Genomic DNA, 14,810 nt, shown 5'->3' on the forward strand with positions numbered 1-14,810 from the left:
CCAAGAGCAGTTAGCTACACCTGCCCAAATAAAATTAAGCCTAAACCACCGGGAGCACAGGCCCCTTTAACCCTGAACCGCTAATTCGCCACTAATAAACGCACGAAAACTTGTATTCAAGTTAAACATGTGGGTTGACGTGAGGGTTGGCCACAGCTTTATATAAGTAAACATTTCTTATTTTTTTTATAATATTTTTTGTATTATTTTCAAACATAGATTGAACAAATAAACAAATTTAAATAACAGCAAACATAAAGTGCAAAAAACCCTTCCACCTGTATGCTGGCCAGCCAATGGGCATGTAGGCCAAATAACCCAACTATCCGCCAAGAAGGAGGTCATGTACCACCGCCACAACCCTCCAACCCCCAGCCAACCAAAACAAAGCCCTCTCAATACCATCTTGCAACCCGGACAAAAATATATCCAGGCCAATGTCCGTAAGATGGACCCCGACGGCCAGCAGCAAACTGCTGTTATCCCCTTCCGGTTGCCTGTGGCGAATAACTACGCCACCTCTGGCCCGAACAAATCTCGATACCCGGGTGTTCAACAACCTCCACCCTCTCTCAATAGCCGCCATATCCTGGGCACCTTCCCACACATCCCTCGGAATAATTTCCGACCATACCAGCACCAGTTGGCCGTAATAGGAAGCAAACTGGATGATGGCGATAAGCTCACTGAGACGAACATGGCAGAGATCGTTGCCACCAAGATGAATCACCAACACCGTCAGACCAGAGGATGACGGCTGATCTCCACGACCTCTGGGAGAGCCTGCAACCAGCACAGACCGCGGAGACCCCACCGACATTGTAGAACCCCAACGCTCTTTCTCCCGAGCGAATTTGGGCCCTATGCTCAGCCCAATAAACATATGAATGGCCGATCAGCCACAAAGCCGGACGAGGACCTGGAAAAGAAAAAATGTTAATACAAAAGCAAATCAGGGCGAACATATCTTGCAAAACAGTTGGAACGCCATCTCCCAATTCGCTGTACATCCCCATCAGACAAACCCAACTCACTAGCTGTGGTCGCCGCCGCAATAAGGAAGGAATGGGTCCCATATTCAGCCAAGGAAAGCCCTACCGCCTCCAGGGCCTTCTTAAATACAGAAGCGAATTGATACCGAGTCAAAGGAGAAGAATCCCTGTGAACCAGGAACTGCACGCCCCCAACTCGGCTAGCTAAATACGCGGATAAAGCGGACACGGGGCAAGCCTCGCCTTCAAAGGGACACAACGATACCCAACAACCCCGCCCCCACATATCAGTTTTAGAGCGACAAAGCCTAAAGCGCAAACCATTATTCGAGAGAACCACATCCTCCAAAAACAAACCGTCAGGACGCGTAGCACTCGGCGCCACCAACTCTGACACACGCAGGGCTCCAAAAAACGCAAGGAGAAAAGCTGCCCGAAACAGCAACACCTCAATCTCATCCGAGCACACAGAGGGAAGGTAGGCTAACAAGCGAAGCAAAATGGAGAAAGAAACCGGGCGACGAGAATTGTACCGCTTGGAACCTTTCTTCCAACCTTCCAATACCTGCTGAAATAAAAAAAATTAAGTCACGTCCTGCCACCCAAATAACTTAAAAAAAGAAAGCCAAACCTGTAAGACGACGCTGCGCTACCAACCCCGAAGCCCCTTGCAGGCGTAAGCTATCCAAATACTGCAGCATTACTGTCAATATCTGCCTGGGATCACCACCAAACACCCGCTCCCCCACGAACCCACACCAATCCCGCCATGCTTTACCATACGCCGTCCACGTAGAAGGGGCCACTGACGACCTTATGAGCGGACCAGCTGGACTCCATCGCGGTCCAAAGGGAACCCGGACAAGGGGTCCCCTGCAAGTCTGCCGACGGACACAGATCCCGAAAAACCTGCCAATGAAAACGAGATAGAGCATCAACCGCTGTATTATCCACCCCGGGAACATGGTGGGCCCTAAAAGAAATATTGTGCTGTAGGCAGCGGAGCACCAGCCTACGCAGCAACACTAGAACTGGAAGGGAGGAAGAAGAAAGATTATTAATCACATGCACCACACTCAAATTATCAGTCCAGAACACGTTAGATTTAGCAGACATAGAAGCCCCCCACAATTCAACTGCCACTACGATAGGAAAGAGTTCGAGAAGAGTGAGATTACCGCACCAGTCACTGTCACGCCAGGAACCGGGCCACGCGTCTGCGCACCAAGCCGAACCAAAAATAGCTCCAAAACCCTGCCCTCCCGAGGCGTCCGTAAACAACTAGAGGTCCGAGCTGGACTCCGAAGTGGAGCGCCAGCAAGTGTGTTCATTGGACTCAGCAAGAAATAACTCCCAAACCCGCATATCATCTTTAATCCGCCTGGTGATACGGACCCTATGATGAGGGGAGCTCGCCCCCACTGTCGCCAACGATAACCTCCGAGAAAACACCCGGCCCATGGGCATGAAACGGCAGGCAAAAACTAACAGGCCCAACAGCGATTGCACCTGGCTCAGCAGCAGTTTCTTGGCACACAGGCACCCTGAAATGGCATTGCGCAATTTATGCAATTTATCCTCAGGGAGACGGAACTCCATAGCAACCGAATCGATTTCAATACCCAAAAAGGACAAAACTGAACTTTCTGCGTTTTTTCAGCCGAAAGAGGGACCCCAAAGCGCTGACCCAAAAGCTTAAATGAGCTAAGAAGAAATTCGCAATGGGGAGCCACCTGGACCAACAAATAAGAAATCATCCAAGTTGTGGGTAACCAATGAGGAGGACGTCTCGTACCAAAGAACCCATTCGAAGAAGGTGCTAAAAACCTCAAAGTAGTAACATGAGATTGAGCACCCCATCGTAAGGCACATGTCATAATAAAAGGCGTCATCCAAATGGCAATAAACAATAAATGGAAGCAATCAGCATGAACGGGCAGCAATCGAAACGCTGATTCAATATCGGACTTAGCCATAAGGGCACCGGGGCCGGCATTGCAAACCAAATCAACAGCCCTATTAAAGGACAAGTAATCCTTAAAGATTCCGTCATTGACCGACAATCCCGAGGGATAAGACAGGTGGTGTATCAACCTAAATTTACCAGCCTTCTTGGGAACCACACCCAAAGGGGAAACTCGCAAATTAGGTAAGATCACAGAAAGGGCCCACCATGTGGCCCAATTCCACCTCCATCCCAACTTTGTCACTAGCCACATCCGGAAATTCCCAAACAGACTTCAAGTTCCAGGAAAATGACGGAAAATCCTGGGGCACAAAAGGGATGAAAAAAACAAAGGAAAAACCCATCCTAAGAAGGGCGCCTTCCGCCTTCATGGGATACAGTTAGTTCTAACCACAGCAACATCTCTAGTATGTGCACCGGAGTCCTCTGCACAACTAACACCTTGAGACCATGAGGGGGCTGCCGCCGGGCGGGAACAGCGGATTGCGGAATGGGCGCCCCCACAGTTGGAGCACTCTTCCCGGAAATAACATGCGCCGTAGAAGCAGCAGTGGCCCTCATTAAACATCCAGCACGTCCCAGACCTGCAAGCCGCCCCTGCCCCGAGGGAAGCCCCTGGAGCGGATGAGGGGGAGGAGGCGGGTCCAGGAAAGGGCCTCGGCGTAGTCATGAGCCTAAGCCAAACATCAGTAGCCTTAGTGTCCCAACCAACATCAGGACGCTGGGCCAACCTCCTCCTGAACTCCTCATCATACTTCCACCACGCGGACCCACCATGGGAGCGGAAAGCACTAAAAATCGTATCTAAGTACACAAACAACTGCGGGGATCTATCAAGGAACTTCTGTGAAATTACACAACCCAGCACAGCGAAAGCCTGTACCCATTTGTTAACCCCTTCATGCTCCGTGGCGGATATATCCGCCACGGAGCGCAGTGACTTAGCGCTCAGTGGCGGATATATCCGCCACGGCGCTTATGCCGGCTCGGCTCTGGATCAGAGCCGAACCGGCATTGGGAAACACGGGGTGCCGGCTGTAACTAATAGCCGGCACCCCAGTGTAACACCCGCGATCGGAGTTGTCTCCGATCGCGGGTGCTTAACCCGTTAAATGCCGCGGTCAGCACGACCGCGGCATCTAACCTGCATCTGGGGGGTCTTTCCCCCACGATTGCCCCCCCCGAACCGTTTTCGGGGGGCGCCGATCGTTGCTATAGCAACTCTGGGGTCCGATCTGGACCCCAGAGTTACTTGCAAGAATTGCCGGTAAGATGGCGTCTGTGACGTCATCTTACTGGCACAGTGCCAGCCTATGCAAGTGTATAGGCTGACACTGATAATACTGCAAAACATCAGTATTGCAGAATATTATCATGAAGAAGCAATCAGATGATTGCTTGTTCATGTCCCATGGTATAAAAGTGAAAAAGTAAAAAAAAAAAGTTATTCAATAAAAAAATAAAGTCATAAATCACTAAAAATGCCCCAAACCCCCAAAACATATAAAGAGACATATAACTAAAAAAAAAGTCTAAATCATAACACAAACCCCACATATATAGTATCACCGCGTCCGTAACAACCCGTAGAATAAAAGTAAATCATTATTGAACCCCCACGATAAACGCCGTAAAAAAAACCTGTTATAAACCCTCCAAAAATTATGATTTTTACCTTTTCAATCCCACAAAAAATACTATAAAATGCGATCAAAAAACCATATGTACTCAGACATGATACTGGTGGAAAGTACAATATGTCCCGCAAAAAACACGCCATCAACCAGCTCCGTAGCCAAAAAAGTAACAATGTTATGCCACTTGGAAGACGGCAATACATAAATGATAGATTTTTCCCCAAATTAGGGTTTTGTTTGACAAATTTAGTAAAACGTAAGAAAATATATTCATGTCTGGTATCCCCGTAATCGTATCAACCCATAGAATAAAGATAACATGATTATTAGTCTATACGGTGAACACCAAAAAAAAAAAAGTAAAAAATCCAGTACAGAATTGATTCTTTTCTACTCCTGCCCTCAAAAAAAGTTCCTAAATTTTCAACAATAAAAATTTTCAAAAAAAATGCCGTCACATGGCCCCAATAACGAAAAAGTGAAAATTTTATAGCCTTCAAAAGGGGCCAATGAAGAAACTAAAATCCTGGCAGCTGGCACCTTCCCTTCTGCACCTCGCTGTGCCCCCATAAAACAAGTCACAGCCACATGTGGGGGGTCTTTGTACTCAGGAGAAATTGCAGAATAAATTTTATGGTGGGTTTTCTCTTTTTATATTTTGGAAATGTGTAAATTTTAGTGCTAAATGAACGTATAAGGGAACAATATGACCATTCTAAATTTCACCTCCATTTTGATTCAATTACTATGAAGATCTGAAGGGGTTAACAATCTTCGTAAAAGCTGTTTCTGATAGCTTGAGGGGTGCAGATTTGAAAATGGGTAGATTATATAGGGGGTTTTGATGCTAAATATGTAAAATTTCATTTAAAACTGTATTTATCCCCAAAATAGTCAATTCTGAAAATCCGGAAAAGCGATATTCTATTTGTAAGCCGCGTGACATAAAAATAAATTATCCAGACATTTCAGAAATTATGAAAATGTAAAGTAGACAAATGGGAAATGTTATTCAGCAACTTATTTAGGTGGTAAATCTATCTGCCTGAAAACGCAATGATTTAAAAATTTATCATATTTTCTTTTTTTTTGTAAATAAACACAAAACTTATCAGCCAAAATTTACCACTAAAATGAAGTACAACATGTGGGGAAAAAACAATCTCAGAATCGTTTTGATAAGTAACAGTGTTCAAAAGTTATAACCATATAAAGCGAAGCAAGTCAGAATCCAAAAAATCGGGCTGAGCCTTAAGCTACAAAATGGCTGCGTCCTTAAGGGGTTAAAGGTCTTCGCCACCATGGGTTTCCTTTCCACCCCCCGCTCAAAACGGCACTCCTTATCCACCGTCACCGAATCCGTGGAAACCAGGGACCAAATATCAATATAATCATTCCGTAGAATCTTATCCCTGGTATCCTCGGACAGGCGAGTGCCGAGAAGAGAGACCCCACAGAAATAGTTATCCCTAAAAGTTGGAAGAGAGGGAGTAAACGTTGAAGTGGACGCTTCAGCCATTCTCAAGAGAGAATTAACCGAAGCAGGTAAAGCGGAATCGGACACCGTCCCACCCCGAGCCTGCAAGCAGGCGGACTCACCCGGCGGATCAGCAGACAAAGGCAGAGCAACCGGAACTGTAGGAACCGGGTTCACCAAGGGAATAGATGCACCAGGAGGTGCCGAAACAGCAACCACCCGGGAAGAAGCTGTAGAGCCATGATAAGAGCGCCGACTCCACTGACTGCGATGATGACGATGCACCGGGCGACTGCTGCGGTGGCGGGGTTCAACCGATGCAATGGAAGAAGCGGAAGCACCAGAGGACCTGGAGTAAAAGTAGGAAAAAGAGCCACGCCTGTCCCTGGGGCGATGCCACTTACACCTGACGGATGGGGAACAGGAGGCAGTGTGCCGCCTGGAGACGCCTGAACTGCCGCTGCGCCGCGAGCTACCCCCAGAAAGAACTGAAGAGGCCTGGGAAGCATTATCAGGGACAAGGTATCCAGGGCCCAAGTCCCCGGACAGCATGGGCTCTACAAAGGGGGCGGGAACCACCAACTGTCCTGAGGACAGCGGATCTAGCTCCGCCTCCAGTGGTGCCTCATCGGGTCCTCTGCAAATATCGGAGGGGGAGGACAATGGCAGGGAGGCGACATGTTCGGCAGTGCCGCAGGCACCGCCACTAACCGACTGGGCAGGGAGCTGGGGGCCAAAGGTAGCAGCAGCCTGACCCCTGCCCAGCGGTACTGTGTGTGGGGGAGGGGCCCGAGATGCCGGGATGGGAGGCTGGGGACCATAATTCACTGCAGCCACACTCCCGCCCGGCGCCGGCACTACTGATCGGGAGGTGGTAGCCAACGGAGCAGGGGGCTGGAGGAGGAGGTCAGCAGCAGCCGAACCCCTGCTCTGGGCAATTGAGTGGAGGAGTGAGCAACAGCAGCAGTGCGCGCACAGGAACCCCCAACAGCGACCTAGCTGTCCGGCGCCGCCCCTCGCTATCGACCGGCGGCTCCGGCAGCAACGCGCGGGAGGACTCCCGCCCCCCACGACACAGGCCCGCCCCTAGTCACATAGCCCCCACCACCACGGCATACGCAGGATATCAGAAAGGGAAGGAAAAACCACCTCAGTCAAAGGGGGCCTATTCCTGTACTTAAAAACCCCGCTAACTAAGATACCCTTTGTGCGTACATTAGCCCAACGGCTATACGCCTCCGGGTTACCAAGTCCCTCGTGTGAGTTACATGCATCAAACTGAATAGTGGGCAATGGGCCTTAGACTGAATTTACACAAACATGTGGCCAAATGTGGTTGAGTGCAGGAGAACTAATCAGCCGCATGCAATAGAGCCAATCAGCCACAGAATGACAAAATATAGGAATATTTGTCCCACATTTTCGCTGCCTAGGCAGACACAGGGTACTCAATTTTGCAGCCAAATCATGGCCCCCTAGCAGTCGTGTGCATCAGGCCTAAGTGAAGGAGCTCAGCATCTTCCCTATCCCTGATGCTACTGCTGTATATGTAATGACACAAATGTAATGTTTTCCCCCTAGGGTGTAATGCTGACCTCCAGGTACTGTTTGTATTTATAACAGGTTACACTGAGAGCTAGAGGGAAGGAGTTCTTTCTTATGATTCCCTGGAAAATAGATAAGATCCAGGATAGACAGATATACCTGGGACGCACCAGTGAAATTAATTCTGGAGGCCCACCCTACTGCTACATAGGAATATTGTGGGATATTTATTGGAAGTGTCTGTGAGCAGAACAGTTGCCAATGGCAACCAATTAGAGCTCAGCTTTCATTTTGCCAGCTGCTTATATAATATAGACGTCTGATTGGCTGTCGTGGGCAACTAGAATAGTTCTGCTCTCAGAGACTTCTGATAAATCTCCCCCTATACCTATATTGCAGGAGTTAAAGGAAACCTACCATTTCAAATGGTAGGTGTAAGCTGTAAACACCGAGCACCAGCTCAGGGTGAGCTGGTGCCGGTGCTTAGTTTCGTTAGTGTTAAAACAGCGGTATCGCGGTTTTAACACTTTTTAAACTTTATAGCAGAAACTGCTTCGGCGCTGCGTGTGCATACATAGGAAATGCCGCAGGCGTTGCGCGCGCACGGTCGCGCGCAACGCCGAAGCAGCTTCTGCTATAAAGTTTAAAAAGTGTTAAAACCGCGATACCGCAGTTTTAACACTAACGAAACTAAGCATCGGCACCAGCTCACCCTGAGCTGGTGCACGGTGTTTACAGCTTACACCTACCATTTGAAATGGTAGGTTTCCTTTAAGGATCAGGGAATGTCTAGGCACTGTGTGGTAGACAGTGAATTAATAAAGTAAAATACGTAAAGTAATAAAGTAAAATCATGTTATAACTTTCTCCGATCCTCTCTTCCACTGCAAGTATACAGATGCTGCAGCAGTGACGTTATGTAAGGTCATTAATGTCAAGAATGCTTTAAGTTTTATCGCTGGTTCCCTGCTTGTGGTGGCCAGACTTTGGGTGCATCGTTAGCACCAATTTCAGGGTTGAGATCCAACTGGTTAAAATCATGACCAGCTTGTGGAGCAGAGTGATAAAAGCATCACATTTACATACAGAATAGTGGCACCTAGCTAACAGATGTGACCCACACTGTGCTCCAGAATATTGACCAAGCACATGGATCAAAAATACCAGTAAAAACATACTGCTCCCCCTGTATATTTAACAAATTGTACTCCAACCCATAAAAACATAATACTGTACTTCCAATGATATGCTGTACCCCCAATTAATTACATAAAACATAGTTGTGTTATGAATGAATTAATATATTTCCCCTAACATGAATTATTTTGACTATACAGTATGATACTTGACCTAATAATTTATAGATAATGCCCCTACTAATCTAAATTTTGCTGTTTCCCCATACTGATGTCTACATTTTCAGATTTCAGTGTACAGGGCTGGGTAATAACATTTTATGGGTAGCAAAATGACAAGAAAGTGGCAATTTGTGGGCTTTTTTAGGGGATTAACAGCTGGAAATATTTTTTTTATAACTTGATAGTTCAGCATCTTTCGGTATGACAATACATGTTGCAGGTTTTAAAGACACAGATGCCATTGACTAAGTTTGCTACAGTAACAGTGCTCAAGCAGCCTGTCCCATGCACATCGAGTATTATTGATATTACTGGCTGGGGCCTGCGGTGGGGATGGAGGCCACTACCATAGCAGTGTATGCACAGTGCTGGGCTTCATATATATTGGCGGTGCCATGTAAAAAAAACGCTATTGCACAAGCCCTATTCTGATGGTCGGATCCACATAAGTGTTTCCAAGGGAGCTGTACCAACACCTATAGAATTCAATGGTATAACAGAAGGTGAAAACTATCTAAAACTTAACATTTAATTCAAAATATATAAAAACCACTATTGTCACAAATAGCGATGCACCAAACCTCATGGTCACTGTGAAATGTCAAACAAATCATATACGGTCCATCCAGATGACCACCATAGCTTCTAATCAATCATACACGCAAGCAGGGCTGTACATAGTATATGTGCCAGGGTATGCGGTTACAAATATAAACACCAAAGGTCAATGGACCATAGCAGTTGCAGGTATAGCAGCTATCATGTAGTCAGTGCACATAGAAAGGAAGGACAAAAAATCGGTGTGTACTTACAGCAATAGTAGCAATAATAACAATATGCGAAAGGTGAGAAAAGGAATGTTCTTACCAATCCTGGGTTGAAAAGATCATGCCATCGATTCCTGTAAGACATAGATCAGCCTGGGTATCCTACGTATCCCTCGCATACTGAAGTATCACCTAAATGTCGTCCAATAACTCCCGTCCTAACAAGGACGGTCCACAGCTGTCCCTGACATCTTGCCCTTGCTATAGAAGACAGGTGTTCTCAGATGGTCTTGAAGTCAAAAAAATGATAATCCCGACGCGTTTCTTCCGCAGTTACTCGGATTCATCAGGGGGTAAATGTGTCGCAGGTATAAGTGACTATTGAAAGGTCATAGCAATGGAGCCCAGGCAATGATTCCAGAAGGTCTCCAAATCGCCCAGCTTAGTGAAGCATCAGGCGGTTGGCCATGTAAAAAAAACCCTGAAATTACAACATATTATACTAAAACCCCATTAAGCCAAATTTTCTGAAAGCAGACACTTGTCCCATTTTCAAAATTGCATTAAAGTAAATCTAACACTAAGATCAAGGATTGTAAACCAAGCAGACTTACATGCAGGTGTGGACCCCCTCTGACACTCTGCCTGTCATCTGGAGGAAAGCTGTATACCGTATTTTTCTAGGCCAGTGCGCCTTATATATGAACTTATACAGAAATGTACTACAGACAAGATGTACTGTACATTTACCAGTGTTTAATAGCTCCATCCCCAGAAATTTCCTGCACCTTCCCACACAGTATACAGGGTCCCTAGCTCCTGAAGTGCCCTGGCACCACATTTAACATTGTGCCCATTCCGCCCTCCCCTAGCAGGGAGAGAGCGGAGCTGCCATATTGCCGACCACGAGGCAATCATCATCAGTAACCAATCCCCCATACCTGACAGCCCTGTAACAGGGGAAAGAGAAGGAGCCACAGGGAACCCCACAGGAATAACACCCTGGCTGAGAAGGGAAGGAGAAGGGGCAGAGGGAGACCACTTAACCCCTGCTGCATCACCCTGCATTAACCCCCAGCAGCCCATACCTCTGAGATCGGAGCTCTCTGACACGCTGAAGACAAGTTTCCCGGGAAGTGTAGCTGGCTTGAACTGTGCACAGGTCTGCCACCTGCTGGTCATTTTTAGGCACTGCATTTGATCCTGCGCCTTATACTCCAGTGCGCCTTATATACAGGGTCGGACTGGGGTGCCAAGGGCCCACCAGTGAAATTATTTCTGGGGGCCCACCAGCTGCTTCATGGATACATGCGAGCCACCCCCTTGTATATTTTCATTGCGTTTCTGAACGTGCTGGAAATTCAAGGTGTGAATGCCGCCTGTGGCCATGTTCACACATTGCGTTTTTTGTTGCATATTCAACTCTTTGGAAAGACGATCTGTTCATCTTCCATTTGAATGCAGGTCTTTTTGCCATTCAGCAGACAAACTTTAAGTTTCTGCAACAAAAAAAACGTAATGTGTGAACGCAGCCTCAGGCTTTCTGCACACTACACTTTTACAGTTCTTGGGATGCAAACAATGGTCCCATGGGTTGCTTGTCATCTGGATGCCGGTACATAATAATAGCCTGAACCGCAAACATGGTTAGGACCTGCTCTGTCATTTGCAGCTCAGGCAGTCAGCTCACAAACAGGGCTGTAAAATTCACAGCCATGTGCAGGAGCCAATAGAAGTGAATGAGGACGTGTACAACAATCCTGCAGAAAACAAGCCTCACGCCGTGGTCACACATACTGCTAGGCGTCCGTTCATAACGCGATGCTAGCACAGAGGGGGCGGTCCTCAGCCCGAACGTACATGCGTTTTACAGAGAAACACATGCGATCGGCTTATCAATCGCATGCATTTCCCTGGAAAAGCACAAGCGTTTGGGCCTAGGACCTCCCCCTGTGCGCTAGCGTTGCGTTATGAACGGACGCCTAGCAGTACGTGTGACCACGGCCTCAGGCCCCATGCACACTTTTTGTTTTTTGATGAGTTTTAACTGCATTGGAAACCGCAAAAGGGAAGGGCTTTGTCATAACACATATGTCTTTCTACTGAAACACTTTTGTTCTGGAATGAGCCCCTCCCTGTTGCATTTTTAATTAAAACAGATCAAGAACTGCAACGTGTGAATGGGGCCTGAGGCTTGTTATGTGCCTGTGGATAGGGCCTAACTTGTCTTCGTGGGAAAACCCCTTTAAGACATTTTATTTTGTACCAAAGATTTTAATTTTTTATATAAAAACTGAATAAAAGCTTTATGAATTTGGTGTCCTCATGATCACACTTACCCAAGGAATTAAGGGGAGGTATGATTTGAGGCGCACAGTGAAAGCCGTACATACGTAGCCCACAATTTTACCGCATTGGGATTTTTTCCTGCTTTCCAGTCCGCGGCATAGAATATTAAATACCATCACTAGGAAGTACAATTTGTTATGCAGAAAACAAGCCCCATACAGCTCTGTACATGGAAATAACACAGTTATGGATTTATAAAGACGGGAGGTAAAAATGGAAAATCAAAGATAAAAATGGTCTGGCCTTTAATCCTTTAAGGGTTAATATTCCGTGCAGTGCACTAGGAAGCTGGAGAAAAATTTCTAATGTGGAATAAATGACGAAAAAAGTTGCATTATTTTTATTACAGGCTCGGTTTTACAACTTTCACACACCTCTTACTTTTTGAAACTTTGATGTACGGAGCTGGAGAAGCTGACATTTTTAGTGATTTCAGTTTATGAAGTGAAGAAGTTTTTTCATCACTTTTTATTCAAATGTTTGTGCATTGAAATGGTGATGAATCTGCAATTTGGACACCATGACAGGTGGGGGGGTAATACTGAGGCTGTGGTCACACGTAACGCGGACTATGCTGGTAATACTGAGGCTGCGGTCACATGTAACGCGGGGTATGCTGGTAATACTGAGGCTGCGGTCACATGTAACGCAGGGTATGCTGGTAATACTGAGGCTGCGGTCACATGTAACGCGGGGTATGCTGGTAATACTGAGACTGCAGTCACATGTAACGCGGGGTATGCTGGTAATACTGAGGCTGCGGTCACACGTAACGCAGGGTATGCTGGTAATACTGAGACTGCAGTCACATGTGCAACACCCTCGCCGATGCAAGGCAGAGGAGTGGTTGCGAATACGTCCCACCATGTAGCTTGCAGCCGGTGTAGGGTCTAGTCAGCCCCACAGGATGTCACTACATCACACTACATAGTCCTTATAGGACACAGGGGAACATTGCAGTGGTAGATCCTGCCTGTTAAGGCAGGAGTTAATTGTTTTGTGTGATGTAATATGTGTCAGCCAATCACATGTGTTACACACTGTTTCTGTGAGCTGAGATGTAATTGGAGGAGCAGCCACCACCTGACCAGGGGAGTAACAAGTTCCCTGTTGAGGAAACTTCTAGAAGTCACAGTTCTCTCAGAAGAGAGTAGAGAGCAGTCAGACCTAGGAGTCTGCAGAAGCAGACTGGAGTTACTCCAGTACAGACTCTGTACAGCTAGCATACCAGACCAGAGCAGGAAGAGCCTAGCCCCTGCCTGAAGAGTGGAACTAATAGCTAGTTTAGTGAGGAAAGGGGTATCATCCTACCTTCAAGGGTGATACCTGAAGCAACCCAGGACAAGCTGAAGCATCCTTTTAGGACACAGCTACCTCCCAGCTACCTCTGCATCCAGGCTGGCGCTCTACATCCTGTGGCTCCCTCCAACTGCATCTCAGCACTCCACTACTCTGTTAAAGGCACGTTGCTGCGGTTTCTGTCGGTTCCAATAAAGAACTGTAAGTTGTTTTTATTCAACCTCTGCCTCCGTCTGGTCCCTGCTACTACGGCTGCCATCATCACAGGCACCCTGTCCACCACACAGAGACTCATGCTCTAGACACCAAAGGGTTGCCCCAGGGAGATCCGCTATAGCAGCCTCTCCCTCATCATTTCTTGCCAACACCACCCTGCTGGAGACCTGCCAGGCTGTAGGACAGCCCTCCGGTTCCCCATACCAAGCACCGTGACACTAGCGTGCCTAGGCCGCAATCGCCAGCCACTCAGGTACTGCGGGCCCCGGCTGACTCCAGGCCCCGAGAAAAGACTAGGCCCCGGTGGGGGATGTTGCACATGTAACGCGGGGTATGCTGTTAATACTGAGGCTGCGGTCACATGTAACACTTCCTCCAACCCTTGCATTTGGACAATACAAGAAACTGGGTGCGGGTTATCACATGCGTCTGCATAGAAGCCCATCCTGCCCCCGTGCGCTTTGATTCCAATTCTAAACAGTCAGTGCGTTATGTGTGACATCACTCATTCTACAGCAACACTTAATACAGTCAATCAAAGTAGTACAACTTTCAGCAACTCATTCAACTGCTGGGAGTTGTAGTTTTTGAGTGCACTGTTATTCTATATGTATATACACATTGCAGGGATGTAATGAGGTGCACTGTGTGTGTGTACATGTGATGCACTTTTACTTTGTACCTTTTTCTTGTGCTGGAAGCCATCAGCAGCTCCTCATCCATCTTGAGCTCCTGCACATGAATGCAGCCTGTGCTGTGCCAGGGAGAGGACACTCCAGCAGCTGCTGGTAGCTGATTGGTGGCCCCTGATGTCTGTAATGACCAGGAGGAAGGGGGCCCACTGTGACAACTAGGGGACCCACGTCCTCTGGTCTGTAATTAGTGACAGCTCACTGTCTGCTCCTCCAGTGAATCAGGGGCCATGTTCTCCTGCAGTCACGCAGGGGCTGAGGTGCTCAGTGCAGTAAAGAGGAAATGTCTTACTCACTGCCCCAGCGCTGCTGTGGGAAGAGCAGAGAACCTGTCTCTCCCTCCTGCAGGACATCATATTCCCCCCTGATGCCCCCCTCCTCCAGCCTCAGCTGAATGTGCCTGCTCACAGACACAGGCAGGAGATGGTGACTTATGATAAAGTCCCACCGGGGATTTGACCGGTATCCCGGCAGGCCAGTCCGAGCCTGCTTATATATGAACCTAGATGTCT

The 14,810-nt window shown here is 47.4% G+C and overlaps 1 long non-coding RNA gene across 1 annotated transcript in view; it reads right to left on the minus strand.

Annotated features, from left to right (window-relative positions):
* Nucleotides 1–14,377, minus strand: part of LOC140134202 (uncharacterized) — a 39,216-nt gene extending 24,839 nt beyond the window's left edge. Inside the window, exon 1 of the long non-coding RNA XR_011856118.1 lies at nucleotides 14,289–14,377. This is a non-coding gene — a long non-coding RNA (uncharacterized lncRNA). The remainder of the gene's footprint in view (nucleotides 1–14,288) is intronic.
* Between the last annotated feature and the right edge of the window lie 433 nt (nucleotides 14,378–14,810).

The sequence above is a fragment of the Engystomops pustulosus genome, chromosome 5 (genome assembly GCF_040894005.1).
Source record: "Engystomops pustulosus chromosome 5, aEngPut4.maternal, whole genome shotgun sequence".
NCBI classification, from domain to species: Eukaryota; Metazoa; Chordata; class Amphibia; order Anura; family Leptodactylidae; genus Engystomops; species Engystomops pustulosus.